Source organism: Mustela erminea, chromosome 2 (assembly GCF_009829155.1).
Source record: "Mustela erminea isolate mMusErm1 chromosome 2, mMusErm1.Pri, whole genome shotgun sequence".
In the NCBI taxonomy this organism is placed as follows: Eukaryota; Metazoa; Chordata; class Mammalia; order Carnivora; family Mustelidae; genus Mustela; species Mustela erminea.
The window spans coordinates 164,296,817-164,311,898 of record NC_045615.1 but is presented as its reverse complement, the minus strand read 5'-3'; the positions used below and the strand labels follow the sequence as shown (position 1 = coordinate 164,311,898).

At 41.3% G+C, this 15,082-nt stretch overlaps 1 long non-coding RNA gene across 1 annotated transcript in view; it reads left to right on the top strand.

Moving 5' to 3' along the window:
* Nucleotides 1–241: 241 nt before the first annotated feature.
* Nucleotides 242–15,082, top strand: part of LOC116585274 — a 319,368-nt gene continuing 304,527 nt past the window's right edge. Inside the window, exon 1 of the long non-coding RNA XR_004283533.1 lies at nt 242–291. This is a non-coding gene — a long non-coding RNA (uncharacterized LOC116585274). The remainder of the gene's footprint in view (nt 292–15,082) is intronic.

Genomic DNA, 15,082 nt, shown 5'->3' with positions numbered 1-15,082 from the left:
TCCTCTAAGACAGCTGCTGAGTCAGCACGTGTGAGCAGGGCCTTGACAAGGTGTGGGTGCATCTGTACAGTCTCGGCTCCGCACGTAGAATTCAGCACCGGGGTCTATACTGTGCAGGCGGTGAAGGAACGATGGGGAAAGGATTTTGACCTAAAACTTCCGCCTGCTAGAAGAAGTGACTTCAGAATCAGTCCTCTGGTTATACCGTGTTCTTCATAGATTTCTTTTTTATTTTCCCTCTCGTCCAGAAGTCACTCCCGAGCCGGCCTGGAGTCAAACACGAAGCAAAAGGTATGTTTTCTTCCCTCCTGCATTGTTCCTTTAAAATACCGTGGTTTTGCTGGATGCTTTTGTTTTTTCCAAAGAGAATGACTTGTTTTTGGAAGGTAAGGATAGTCCCAGAAGCAAAGTATCTTGATATTTTCATTTACTTTGCTTCTACAATAGCAAAACCGAAAGGGGAGAAGAAATCCTTGAAATGAAATGGAAGGAGAGAGATTCTGGAAACCCAGGGACAGAAGTTGAGAATTTCCCAGGGCTTACGAGCAATTCTGAAAGCAAGGTCAGAAGATAATGTACCAGATTCAGTTCTCTCATTTTTTAAGCCCTTCACGGTGAAGGGATTTGTTTCTAGCTCAGTTCCTGTGTTCAGTAAACTTTACTCTCCCAGGATCCACTATAGAGAGCGACCCTCACCTGTGACCCGTGGTGAATCAGCCAAAAACAGGGGCTCTGGGTTAGAAAGAATTGGTTTCAGTTCCTGGTTCGGTTACTTTACTAGCTATGTGACCTTGGACATGTTTGTACCAAGAAGGTGATTGTACCTACTGGAGTAGTATATTTTAAGGATAAAACAGGATGAGATAACATCTGTGACAACACTTATATCCTAATGCCTAATGTAAAAAAGACACTTCATTTTTAAAATCCTGTATTATTTCATTGGTCCTTTAGGTACACAAAACAATGCAAAATTTGAAATGCCAAAATCTTAATCCCCAGACACAGACACAGACACAGACACAGACAGACACACACACACAGACACACACACACACTCTTACATATATTTAAATTATGTTAATTACTGGTGATATATAGGGCAATGATATACATAGATTTATTAGAATTTGGAGACGCTGTTAAAAAATTATTATTCTAATGTCGATGTTTGAACCTGTTGGAGTACTTGCCTAACCTTTTAGGATAATGGACTTATTAACTCGGAATACCTTTCTTGATGTCAGTTGTTAGAGAAAAAAACACTTCAAGAATGCAAAGCTTCTTAGAGGTACTTACGGAGATTAAAAGAGGTAACATCTGTGAAAACTCTCAGCCCAGTGCCTGAATGCGCGGGAGCTGTATTTACTAGTGAAACACTGTTTTTCGGGAAGAGGATGGGCAGACACGGCTTCCAGCCCAGACTTAACACTCAGCAGCTCGTCACCGCGAACAGCCATTGAGCCAACACCGCACTCTGGGCACAGCCGTGAGCGCTCCTGAATTCTCCCCGTGGCCCTCCGACGAAGTGTGCTTGCGCCCCAGGGTCGTCAGCGGAATGAAGTTACACCAATAACTCGCACAGACACAATCTGACATGAGGAACTGTTAACCGGTTGTAAGGTTAACTAGGTAATGGAGAGGCTGAAGCACACGGGTAACCAGGTAATGGAGAGCCCGAAGCCATGCGGGCGGGCAGAGCAGTCACCAGTCACCGGGAAGCCGGTCTCACCCCAGGGCTGAGGCGTCAAGGGAAACAGATGGCATTATGAAAACGTCTTAGATACTTCAGCAAAGGGCCCCACGGCGTTGAAATTCAGGCCTCTGAGGACAGGGCGCCGGCCGGCTCTGTAGGTGCGGCCAGTGTCCCAGAGCAGGGACAGAAAGATGGGCTGGGAGACGAGAGAGAATAATTTAGCAATGGGTACCATGCTTAGCTCCCTTTTGTAGATGAGGAAACTGAGGCACAGGCGTGTTCAGCTCTGTTTGCCCAGTGCGGTGGTCTGACTATTTGTGTCGCCCTCAAATTCAAGTCCTAACCCTTCCCGGTGATGGTACTGGGAGGCGGGGCCTTGGGGAGGTGCCGGGTCATGAGGGCTCTGCCCTCATGAAGAGGACTAACGCTTTCGCAGAAGGGACCCCACAGAGCTTCCTTAGTCCTTCCACCACGAAGGACCGTGACACGTGGCAACCTCCCCCCCCCCCCCGACCTTGTCGGCCCCCTGACGTCTAGTGTCTAGAACCGTGAGAAGTATATTCTGTTTTCCATGAGCTACGCGGTGTGTGGTGTTTTGTTACACCACCTGGATGTACTAAGACACCCATCGAGGGTGAGGCAGGGTCAGAAAAAGCCCGCTTGGCTCCAGACTTCATGCTCTTAACGTCTTGAGTAAGTGACCGGGCACAGGGGCTGGGTGCGAGAAGCTGGGAGCAGCAGCCCTGGAGAGCTCCCGGGGCCTGGCGGAAGGTCCCAGGATATTTGTGTGCAGGGACGGGAGAGGTCAGGGCTGCAGGCTGGGTGCTCCGGGGCTCTCTGGGGCCTTTCGCTCTCGCATGGTCCGTAGATTGGGGACAGGACCCGGAACAGGAGGGGCCTTGGAGCTCTAGAAGTCGCTGAGATAGGACCAGGAACCACTCCTCTATAGAGCAGACTGTTTTCATGCTTTATCTCCGCTCTGTGTTTACTCTGTTTGCTTAAAAGTGCCAAGCATTGCGGTCTTCCTAAAGACCTACAGGAAGGGCTTTATGTGGGAGTTTTGCTCAGAACTTTAAGGGGGAGCTGGCCTGGAGGCTAGCACGGTAGCCGTTCCTTGGCAAACGAATATTCTGTTGCCGGGTGTAGCACCCAGTGAGCGAGCTGAAGTACATCGAAGGCTCTTCTGTCCCCTCTCCGTTAGTCTTACCTTCTCCTCCCACAGTGTCTTTTCAAGATGAATGACAATATTAATAGTAAAAATAGCAAACAATCAGTGTTCTGGTTGCTTTGCAAAGATTCAGCGGTTACACTGTTTTCATTTGATTTCAATCAGAAAGAAAACTGAACTGCTAAGCCCACCGTTAGCGGAGTGTTCTAAGTCATCTGTCTCTTGCCCAAACGTTTCTCTGGTGTGCAGAGATCTCGCGCTAACTACGCATATCCTTTCTTCTATTAAAACCTTCTTTTCAGATCTGATGAATAAATTCACAGTAAGTTACATGTGGATTACAGGGCTTAAAGTCTAATCTCTCCTAAGAGTGTTTGCATTTTACTGGGTGACGGAGCTAATGAAATGGAGTGAGGGGCGGAGTTTCCGGCACCAGCAGGCAGGGAACAAATTGGGGTCGGGCAAAGAGCTTATCCTTGCTCCTAAAATGGCATTATTTACCCGGAAGGTCAATTCTGGAGGAAATATGAACTGATTAGAGGACGTAGGGTCGTGAACGAATCCAGCGGGAGTCAGTGCTCGAATTTGAGCACGAGTTGGCGTGTGGGCGCCGAGCCCGTGATCACCTCCGTCCTTCTGCTCGTTCCCCGCGAGCCTCCTCACTTATGAGTGTAATACCCCTTGTCCATGCCACTAAAATCCCTCCTGCAAACAAACACGGTGTTTCGTTAGTATTTGACCCTTTTCTCTGCCCCTTCTTTGTGGCTCCTAGTGTCTGAGAGCTTCTGCAATGTCGACGAGTGTATTGGAAAAACAGCCATACGCCTAACTGTGTTATGGACGATAACGGAGCCCAGTGTAGGTCCCAGGTCCCCGGAGAAGTAGCCTGTAGTTTTTCCTGCTGAAGACGGAAGAAGGCTCTTGCACATGTCCTGTGGTGGTATTTTCGTTTTCTGACTCGGTCTCTAGTCTCCATCAGCTGAGTCCTTTGGCCTGTCTGCACCCCCGCTCAAGGCTCACTGCCACGCACAGCCTCTCCCGCTCTCAGCGTCCTGCACAGAGCGGTACCTGTCACACTGACGAGCCCGGTCTGATGCTTTGTTCTCACCCGACGTCCGTAGTGTACATTAGGCTTCCTTCTTGGTGTTGTACATTTGTGGGTTTCACACAGCATATGACGTGTGTCTGCCATTATAGTATCATACACAACAGTTTCGCTGTCCAAAACGTCCTCTGAGCATCCCCTGTTCTAGTCTCCACTCCCAGCCTCTGGCAGCCACTGAGCTAAACATCTCCACTGTTTGCCCTGTCCAGAATGGCTCATTGTTGGCATCAGACAATATGTAGCCCTTTCCGACTGACCTCTTTCACTTTATAATATGCATTTAATGTGCTTCCATGTCTTTTCGTGTCTTGATAGCTTATTTGATTTTAGCGCCGAACAGCAGCCGTCCTTGTCCGGAGGTACCGCTGTTGGCTCATCTGTTCACCTGCTGCAGGACCCTTGGCACTTCCAAGGCTTGGCAGTTACAAAGAGAGCTGCCACGAGTGTTCACGTGCGGGATTTTGCGTGAACAGATGTCTTCCCTTCGTTTGGATAAATACCATGGAGTGTGATCGCTGGATCAATTTTTCTTTTTTCTTTTCTTCCCCTAAATGACTCATAGCCTTTGCTCGATTGTCTTCAAGTTCCTACATCGATCTGTGTGTTTTCTCAAGTGCTCTTTCTGTTCTGGGCTCTGGATTTCCTGCACGGAGCCTCCAGAGGCCCCGGGAATGATCTGTGCCCCGCGTGGAAGAATGTAAGGAAAGAGGCACACTGTGTAACAATCGCGCAAGGGAGTTTCTAACGGGGCAGCTAGCTCTGGGCGCGTGAAGACATGAAAACTAGAAGATGTGCACCCGAGAGTTTAAATCTGTCAGCTCACGTGTTTCCACCTGTCGCTTGGGCCTTTTACATAGCGTTAAGGATCCGAACGATGAATCCAGCTTAACGGAAATTAAGTCACTGCTTTCTAGTGGTGGCAGTTCCCCTTGAAGGTCCTGGCAGGAGTTGGAAAGGAAATCAGGCTCCTTGACGTGGAGTCCGTATTACCTTCATCTGTATTATCTTTTCGTGGCCTATGAAAGATGCCCGGTGGCTTTCTGGAAGATGCAGCCCAAATAAAAAATGATGAAACCAGTGAGATACATTTGAAAGAGATAGAGATCATCTCTGCAGAGTCTAACAATAGGGATTCTAGGAGAGCCTACTATTTTTTCCCAGAAAAATGAAAATAAAAAGAAAAGACATTGGTTTTTAAAAATGCTATTTTACTTTTCTAGAAGGAGGGAAGGTTTTCAGACAAGTATTGTTCAAAGGACCAATGGCTGTGAGTCAGACCCACTGACAGTAACTTTTGCAGTAATCTAATTTCTGAATTGTATCCTTAAAAGACCTGGAAGGGCAAACTGGGCATTTCAGCAATGTAGGCCAAATTCTGTTGCCATGAGCTCCAGGGAACTGTCTCTCCAGTGCTTTTTCCCCCTCTTGAACTTGTGCTATATTGAATAGTATTTGGAAAATGGAAGCCTTAGGCTGAGGCTCTGAAAGTGTGTCATGGATTTTTAATGTGACGGCATTTATTAAATGGGTTTGGAGTTATTTCACTTTTCATCCTATTCCTGTTCTCCGGCCTTGCCTTGGTGGAGAGCAGCCCAAGTCTGACCAGCGTTTGTAGGCTCTCCATGTCTCAGTCCCCTATGGCTCGGCCAACGTCTCCTTCATTCCTGTCTTCTCTCCCTTAATTCTCCAATACCCGGAGCCAGGCCACAGACAGAAGGCTCGCTCAGACCTGCTGAAGTTACAGCCTAGTATCTCTGACTCAGAAGACTTGGCTTCCGGGGTGGTTTGGGTCTGCAGTTTTAAGCATTCGTTTTATCCAAGAGCAATGTATTTGTATAAATGCTGTGGGAGATGAGGCCTGAACTGGATGGCTCAGAGCTTCTGCCATTTATTTCTGGAGCAAATGAGAAATAGTAATGCCTCCAAGTACAGCTCTCTTTGTTAAATGTTAAATACGGTCCCTGCCCATTTCTTCTGGGGTTCTCTGAATTTCAGCAGGTCTCTTCAAGCTGGTCCTCTAATTGGCTTTTCTAGCCTGAATTCACCCAGCATTTCAGAATGACAGTCTCTCTGCAAGAGAATACCAATGAGTTTAAACCTGGAAGCAGGAGGTGACTAGGTGAGGTTATACAGGGAAATGTCACAAAGGGCAAAGCAGATGCAATGCAGTTTCTTCTGTTAATTGAAGGGAATATGACTCTGAAAAATTCATGGCCCTTCAACTCAGAATTGGTCTGGATTCCCTTGTGTCCAGACTGTTCTGAAATAAAAATTTTGATTTTGTATCCACAGCTTTCTCTAAGTGGTATTTTATTTTGGGTTAACTAAAACAAAAAAGGTATTTTGATTTGTATAAATTTAAAATCTTCCATGGTGCAGAATTGCTCTAGATACAATTTTGGAAGGAAAAAATGAAGATGTATCTCTTTTTCCTCTTTTTTTTAAAACAAAGATAGTTATCTATGCAGAGATTGGGTATTCACAGCTCATTATGTTTTGTTTAGTCCATTTAAGTGATCTTTTTAAATTTGAGCATAGTTAGCACACAGTGTTGTATTACTTTTAGGTGTACGACTTAGTGATTTGACATGTTTATACATTATGCTACTACGTTCACCACAAGTGTGGCTACCATCTGTCCCATTACATCGCTATTATGACGTTATTGACCGTATTCCTTATGCTCTGCTTTTTATTCCCTTAACTTATTCCTTCCCAAACGGGAGCCCTGTACCGTCTTCTCCCCTTCACCTGTTTTGCCCAACCCTCTACCTGCCTCCCCTCTGGAAACCATCGGTTTTTTCTCTGTATTTATAGTTCTGATTCTGATTTTTGTTTGGTTATTAATTTTTTTTAAGATTTCAGTTATGAGAGGAATCATATGATATTTGTCTTTCTCAATCTGATTTATGTCACTTAGAATTATACCCTCTAGGTCCATCCATGTTTCATCTGGGAAGCTCTTTTTTTCCTTCAAATCTGAATGACAACATTTATGTTTGGTTGTAGGTTTTCCCCTTCAGCACTTCGACTACATTATACCACTCTTTCTGGCTTACAAAGTTTCTGTTGAAAAATCAGCTGATAGCCTTACAGATTTTCCTTTCTAGATAACTTTTGTCTTTTGCTGCTTTTAAGAATCTCTCTTTATCTTAATCTTTGATATTTTTATGTGCCATGGTTTACCACCTTGTGTTTATTCTGTTTGGCACTGTCTGTGCTTCTTGGACTTGGATGTCTATTTTCCTTCCTAGGTTAGGGAATAGTTTTTAGTTATTTTTTTATTTTTTATTTTAATTAACATATAATGTATTTTTTGCCCCAGGGTACAGGTCTGTGAATCATCAGGTTTACACATTTCACAGCACTCACCATAGCGCATACCTTCCCCAGTGTCCATAACCCAACCACCCTCTCCCTACCCATGACCCCCAGCAACCTCCAGTTTGTTTCTTGAGATTAAGAGTCTCTTTTGGTTGGTCTCCCTCCTGATTTCATCTTGTTTCATTTTTTCCCTCCTTACCCTCCATGACTTCCCATCCTGCCTCTCAAATTCCTCATATCAGAAAGATCATATGATAATTGTCTTTCTCTGACTGATTTTGATTTCGCTCAGCGTAATACCCTCTAGTTCCATCCACGTCGTCGCAAATGGCAAGATTTCATTTCTTTTAATGGCTGCATAGTATTCCATCGTGTATATGAACCACATCTTCTTGATCCATTCATCTGTTGATGGACATCTAGGCTCTTTCCATAGTTTGGCTATTGTGAACATTGCTGACATAAACATTTGGGTGCGTGTGCCCCTTCTGATCACTGCATTTGTATCTGTGGGGTAAGTATCCAGTAGTGTGATTGCTGGGTCATAGGGCAGCTCTATTTTCAACTTTCTGAGGAACCTCCATGCTGTTTTCCAGAGTGGTTGCACCAGCTTGCATTCCCACCAACAGTGTAGGAGGGTTCCCCTTTCTCCGCATCCTCGCCAGCATCTGTCATTTCCTGACTTGTTGATTTTAGCCATTCTGACTGGTGTGAGGTGATATCTCATTGTGGTTTTGATTTGTATTTCCCTGATGCCAAATGATGTGGAGCATTTTTTCATGTGTCTATTGGCCATCTGGATGTCTTCTTCGCAGAAATGTCTGCTCATGTCTTCTGTCCATTTCTTTTTTTTTCCCTAAGATTTTATTTATTTATTTGACAGAGAGAGATCACAAGTAGGCATAGAGGCAGGCAGAGAGAGAGAGAGGAGGAAGCAGGCTCCCCGCTGAGCAGAGTGCCTGATGCGGGACTCGATCCCAGGACCCTGAGATCATGACCCGAGCCGAAGGCAGCGGCTCAACCCACTAAGCCACCCAGGTGCCCTTCTGTCCATTTCTTGATTGGATTATTTGTTCCTTGGGTGTTGAGTTTGAAAATTCTTTATAGATTTTGGCCCTTTATCTGATACGTCATTTGTGAATATCTTCTCCCATTCTGTTGGTTGTCTTTTCATTTTGTTGACTGTTTCTGTTGCTGTGCAAAACCTTTTGATCTTGATGAAGTCCCAATAGTTCATTTTTGCCCTTGCTTCCTTTGCCTTTGACAATGTAATGCTGTGGCTGAGGTAGAAAGGATTGCTGCCTGTGTTCTTCTCTAGGACTTGTATGGATTCCTGTCTCACATTGAGGCCTTTCATCCATTTTGAGTCTATTTTTGTGTGTGGTGTAAGGACATGGTCGAGTTTCATTTTTCTGCATAAGGCTGTCCAATTTCCCAACACCATTTGTTGAAGAGATTGTCTTTTTTCCATTGGACATTCTTTCCTGCTTTGTCAAAGATTAGTTGACCATAGAATTGAGGGTCCATTTCTGGGCTCTCTATTCTGTTCCACTGATCTATGTGTCTGTTTTTGTGCCAGTGACATACTGTCTTGATGATGACAGCTTTGTATTAGAACTTGAAGTCTGGAATTGTGATACACCAACTTTGGCTTTCTTTTTCAACATTCCTCTGGCTATTTGGGGTCTTTTGTGGTTCCGTATAAATTTTAGTATTATTTGTTCCATTTCTTTGAAAAAAATGGATGGTAATTTGATAGGAATTGCATTAAATGTGTAGATTGCTTTAGGTAGCATAGACATTTTCACCATATTTGTTCTTCCAGTCCATGAGCATGGAATGTTTTTCCATTTATTTGTGTCTTCCTCCATTTCTTTCATGAGTACTTTATAGTTTTCTGAGTACAGATTTTTTGCTCTTTGGTGAGGTTTATTCCTAGGTATCTTAGGGTTTTAGGTGCAATTGTAAATGGGATCGACTCCTTAATTTCTCTTTCTTCTGTCTTGTTTTTGGTGTATAGAAATGCAATTGGTTTCTGCGCATTGATTTTATATCCTGACAATTTACTGAATTCCTGTATGAGTTCTAGCAGTTTTGGAGTGGAGTCTCTTGGGTTTTCCACATAAAGTATCATATCATCTGCAAAGATTGAGAGTTTGACTTCTTCTTCTTTGCCAATTCGGATCTTTAATTTTGTTGTTGTTGTTGTTGTTGCTGTTGTCTTATTGCTGAGGCTAGGACTTCTAGTACTATGTTGAATAGCAGTGGTGATAATGGACATCCCTGCCGTGTTCCTCACCTTAGGGGAAAAGCTCTCAGTGTTTTCCCATTGAGAATGATAATGTGTGTTTTTCATAGATGGCTTTGATGATATGGAGGTATGTACCCTCTATCCCTACACTTTAAAGAGTTTTGATCAAGAAAGGATGCTGTACTTTGTCAGATGCTTTTTTAGCATCTGTTGAGAGGATTGTATGATTCTTGTTCTTTTTTTTTTTATTAATGTAATGTATCACATTGATTGATTTGCAGATGTTGAACCAACCTTGCAGCCCAGGAATAAATCTCCCTTGGTTGTGGTGAATAATCTTTTTAATGTACTGTTGGATCCTATTGGCTCGTATGTTGGTGAGAATTTTTGCATCTGTGTTCATCAAGGATATTGATCTGTAATTCTCTTTTTTGATGGGATCCTTGTCTGGTTTTGGGATCCAGGTAATGCTGGCTTCATAAAAGGAGTTTGGAAGTTTTCTTTCCATTTCTATTTTTTGCAACAGTTTCAGGAGAATAGTATTAATTCTTCTTTAAATGTTTGGTAGAATTCCCCTGGGAAGCTGTCTGGTCTGGGCTCTTGTTTGTTGGGCGATTTTTGATGACTGATTCAATCTCCTTACTGGTTATGGGTCTGTTCAGGTTTTCTATTTCTTCCTGGTTCAGTTGTGGTAGTTTATATGTCTCTAGGAATGCATCCATTTCTTCCAGATTGTCAAATTTGCTGGCGTAGAGTTGCTCATAATATGTTCTTGTAATTGTTTGTATTTCTTTGGTGTTGGTTGTGATCTCTCCTCTTTCATTCATGATTTTCTTTATTTGGGTCCTTTCTCTTTTCTTTTTGATAAGTCTGGCCAGGGGTTTACCAATCTTATTAATTCTTTCAAAGAACCAGCTCCTAGTTTTGTTGATTTGTTCCATTGTTTTTGTGGTTTCTATTTCATTGATTTCTGCTCTGATCTTTATGATCTCTCTTCTCCCGCTGGGTTTAGGCTTTCTTTGTTGTTCTTTCTCCAGCTCCTTTAGGTGTAGGGTTAGGTTGTGTATTTGAGACCTTTCTTGTTTTTTGAAAAAGGCTTGTATCGCTATATATTTTCCTCTCAGGACTGCCTTTGCTGTGTCCTACAGATTCTGAACCACTGTGTTTTCATTATCATTTGTTTCTATGAATTTTTTCAATTCTTCTTTAATTTTCTGGTTGACCCATTCATTCTTTAGAAGGATGCTGTTTATTCTCCATGTATTTGGGATTTTTCCAAAAATCCTCTTGTGATTGAGTTCTAGCTTCAGAGCATCGTGGTCTGAAAATATGCAGGGTATGATCCCAATCTTTTTTTTTTTTTAATCCCAATCTTTTGATCCCAGTTGAGACCTGATTTATGACCCAGGATGTGATCTATTCTGGAGAATGTTCCATGTGCACCAGAGAAGAATGTGTATTCTGTTGTTTTGGGATGGAATGTTCTGCAAACTCTGTGATGTCCATCTGGTCCAGTGTGTCATTTAAGGCCTTTATTTCCTTGTTGATCTTTTGCTTGGATGATCTGTCCATTTCAGTGAGGGGAGTGTTAAAGTCCCCTACTATTATTGTATTATTGTATTATTATTGTGTCTGTGTTTCTTTGATTTTGTTATTAATTGGTTTATATAGCTGGATGCTCGATGTTAGGGGCATAGATATTTAAAATTGTTAGATCTTCTTGTTGGACAGACCCTTTAAGTATGATATAGTGTCCTTCCTCATCTCTTATTATAGTCTTTGGCTTAAAATATAATTTACTTAATATAAGGATTGCTACCCCAGCTTTCTTTTGATGTCCATTAGCATGGTAAATTGTTTTCCACCCCATCACTTTAAATCTCGAGGTCTAAATGGTTTAAATATGGAGGCCTTTGGGTCTCAAATGAGTTTCTTGTAGACAGCATGTCGATGGGTCTTGGATTTTTTTTTTTTTTTCGTCTATTCTGATACCCTGTGTCTTTTGATTGGGGCATTTAGCCCATTTAAATTCCTGGTAACTACTGAAAGATATGAATTTAGAGCCATTGTATTGCCTGCAAGGTGATTGTTACTGTGTCTTGTCTCTGTTCCTTTCTGGTCTGTGTTACTTTTAGTTTCTCTCTTTGCTTAGAGGACCCCTTTCAATATTTCCTGTAGGGCTGGTTTGGTGTTTGCAAATTCTTTTAGTTTTTGTTTGTCCTGGAAGCTTTTTTTCTCTCCTTCTATTTTCAGTAACAGCTTAGCTGCATGTAGTATTCTTGGCTGCATGTTTTTTCTCATTTCGTGCTCTGAATATATCATGCCAGTCCTTTCTGGCCTGCCAGATCTTTGTGGATACGTCTGCTGTTAACCAAATATTTCTAACATTGTATGTTACAGACCTCTTGTCCTGAGCTGCTTTCAGGATTTTCTCTTTGTCAGTAAGATTTGTAAGTTTTACTATGAGAAAATGGGGGTGTGGACCTATTTTTATTGATTTTGAGGGGCAGTCTTTGTGCTTCCTGGATTTTGATGCTTGTTCCCTTCACCAAATTAGGGAGATTCTCTACAGTAATTTGGTCCAATATACCTTCTGTCTGCCTCTCTCTTTCTTCTTCTTGTGGGATTTGAATTATTCTAATATTGTTTTGTCTTATGGTATCACTTATCTCTCAAATTCACCCCTCGTGGTACAGTAGTTGTTTGTCTCTCTTTTGTTCAGCCTCTTTACTCTCCATCATTTGGTCTTCTATATCACTAATTCTCTCTTCTGCCTCATTTATCCTAGCAGTAAGAGTCTCCATTTTTTATTGCACCTCATCAGTACCTTTTTAAAATTTCAAGTTGCTTAGATCTTAGTTCTTTTATTTCTCCAGAAAGATATTTTATTTCTCCAGAAAGGGATTCTCTAATACCTTCCATGCTTTTTTTCAGCCCAGCTAGCACCTAGATAATTGTCATTCTGAACTCTAGTTCTGACATATTACTAAAGTCTATATTGATTAGGTCCCTAGCTGTCAGTTCTGCATCTTGTTCTTTTTTTTTGTGGTGAGTTTTTTGGCCTTGTCATTTTATCCAGATAAGAATAGGTGAATGAGAGAACAAATACTAAAAAGGTAGGAATGAGCCCAGAAAAATATACACTAACCAAATCAGAAAAGACCTGGAACTGGGGGAGAAGAAAGGGGGGAAAAAAGAGAATACATACATATTATATATGTAATGTATATCATATCAATATATTAATATATTAATAATTAGTTATTCAATTAATTATTAATTGATATATTTAATATTAATATAATAAAATATATTAATATATATATTAGACGGGTGAACAGAACAGAGACACACACTTGATTATGGGTGTACTTTGGTCTGTTAGAAGAAACTATCTCCCAAATTTTAAAGAAAGTAAAACATATATATACAAAAATAAGGGTAAACATGATGAAAGGATGGAATATTAGTGTAAAGATAAAATTTAAAAAGATTCTAAAAAAGGAATTGATAAGATAAGAAACTGGTTGAAAAAAGAAAAAAAGAAGAGGAAAGAATGTGGTCAGGCTGGAGACTAGAACAAAGCCATGCCCTGGATTTAGGGTATATTTTGATCTATTAGAAGAAATTGTACCCTGAAAATTTAAAGAAAAAAACCCTATATGTATACAAAGAATAAGGTTAAATACAATGAAGACATAAAATATGACTCAACAATGAATATTAAAAAAGATTTTTAAAAAGGTATTGATAAGATAAAATAGTTTAAAAATGTTAAAATAGGAAAGAGGAAAAATTTTAAAAAATAGAACAAGAAAAAAAATAAAATTAAAAAAATTCAACTTTGAAAGGCTCAAGGACCATGAGAGAAAAGCCATGAATTCTATGTGTTGCTTTCTCCTAGCTCTGGAGTTCTGCAGTTCTTATTGATCAGTGAACTTGGTCTTGGCTGAATGTTCTTGTGGATCTTCTGGGGAAGGGGCCTGTTGCAGTGCTTCTCAAATGTCTTTGCCCGAGGTAGAATTGCAACCCTCTTGCCAGGGGCCAGGCTAAGTCATTTGCTTGGGTTCGCTCTCAGTAGCTTTTGTTTCCTGAACACTCCCTGAACTAGCTTTGGAGGACGGGAATGAAAATGGTGGCCTCCCATTCTCCAGCCCCAGAGGAGCCGAGAGATTGGAGCCCCACTCCTCAGTGAGCCCTCAGAGAAAAGAACTCAATCCCTCTTACTTCTGGGACCAGATGATATTTTGGTCTCTTACTCCTCTGCCATCTTGCTCCTCCCCCTGTTATTTTTTTCTTCAAATAATTTTCCTACGCATTTCTCTCTTCTTCTTCTTCTTCTGGGACCCCTATAATGCAAATGTTTGTTTGCTTGATGTTGTCCAAGAGACCTCTTAATCTATCCTCATTAAAAAAAATTCTTTTCTCTTTTTGCTGTTCAGCTTATTTGCTTTTCATCACCTTGTCTTCCAGATGCCTGGTATGTTCTTTTGCATCCTCTGATCTACTGTTAATTTCCTCTAAGGTGGTTTTCTAATTTCAGTTATTGTATTCTTCAACTCTGATTTATTCTTTTTAATATTTTCTTTCTCTTTGTTGAAGTATTTACTGAGTTCTTTCATTCTTTTCTCCAGCCCTGTGAGTATCTTTATGATCATTTCTTTAAATTCTTTATTAGGCATATTGCTTATATCTGTTGCATTTTATTCTTTTACTGAGATATTCTTCTTCTTTCTTTTGGTTCACAGTCTCTGTCTTCTCATTTTGCTTGGTTTTCTATGTTTGTTTCTATGGATTAGGTAAAAGTGCTACTTCTCAAGTTGAAGGAATGGTCTCATGTATGGTGACTCCTATGCAGACTATGGTTGCTTGGTGAGTTGCTGCCTGGGTGGAGCTTGGCTGTATATGCTACTTACTTTTTTAAACCATGGCTTTTTATAGGGAGAATAAAGAAAAAAACAAAAAAGTAAAAAGATAATAAAAGAAAAAAATAACAAAACCAAAAAGAAAAAAAATTGATAATGAAAAAAATAAATTAAAAAATGAAAACAAAAAACCCCCTACAAAACAAATCCCATAAAATTATGGCTTGTTTCTATGCCTCAGCACCACAGGATGGTGGCTAGACCCTGGCCTTGCTGAGGTTGCAAACTTTCTGTGACAATTTGACCCAGTACTGTGCCGCAGCACATCTAGGAAGGTGTAGGCTTGTGAATAAAATTGGAAGCTTGTTGAGAGGTCTAGACTTGCCTGTTATGGTGTCTGGACCCTGCTCCAGTTTAGGCATTTTTAAAAAAGATTTTATTTATTTATTTATTAGAGGGCATGAGAGAGAGATATTTCTTATTTCTTATTTATTTATTTATTAGCTGAGAGAGCCACCCAGGCGACCTCTTTGGTCTAGGTTTTTAAATCAGGATGGGTGTAAAAAGCAAGCCATTCTCTCTCTGACCCATGAGCTTTCCTGTAGCCCCTCCATTATTTGGCAGAGTTTGTGTTGTCTCTTTTATGTTCTAGTTGCTATTTTAAATCATGGGG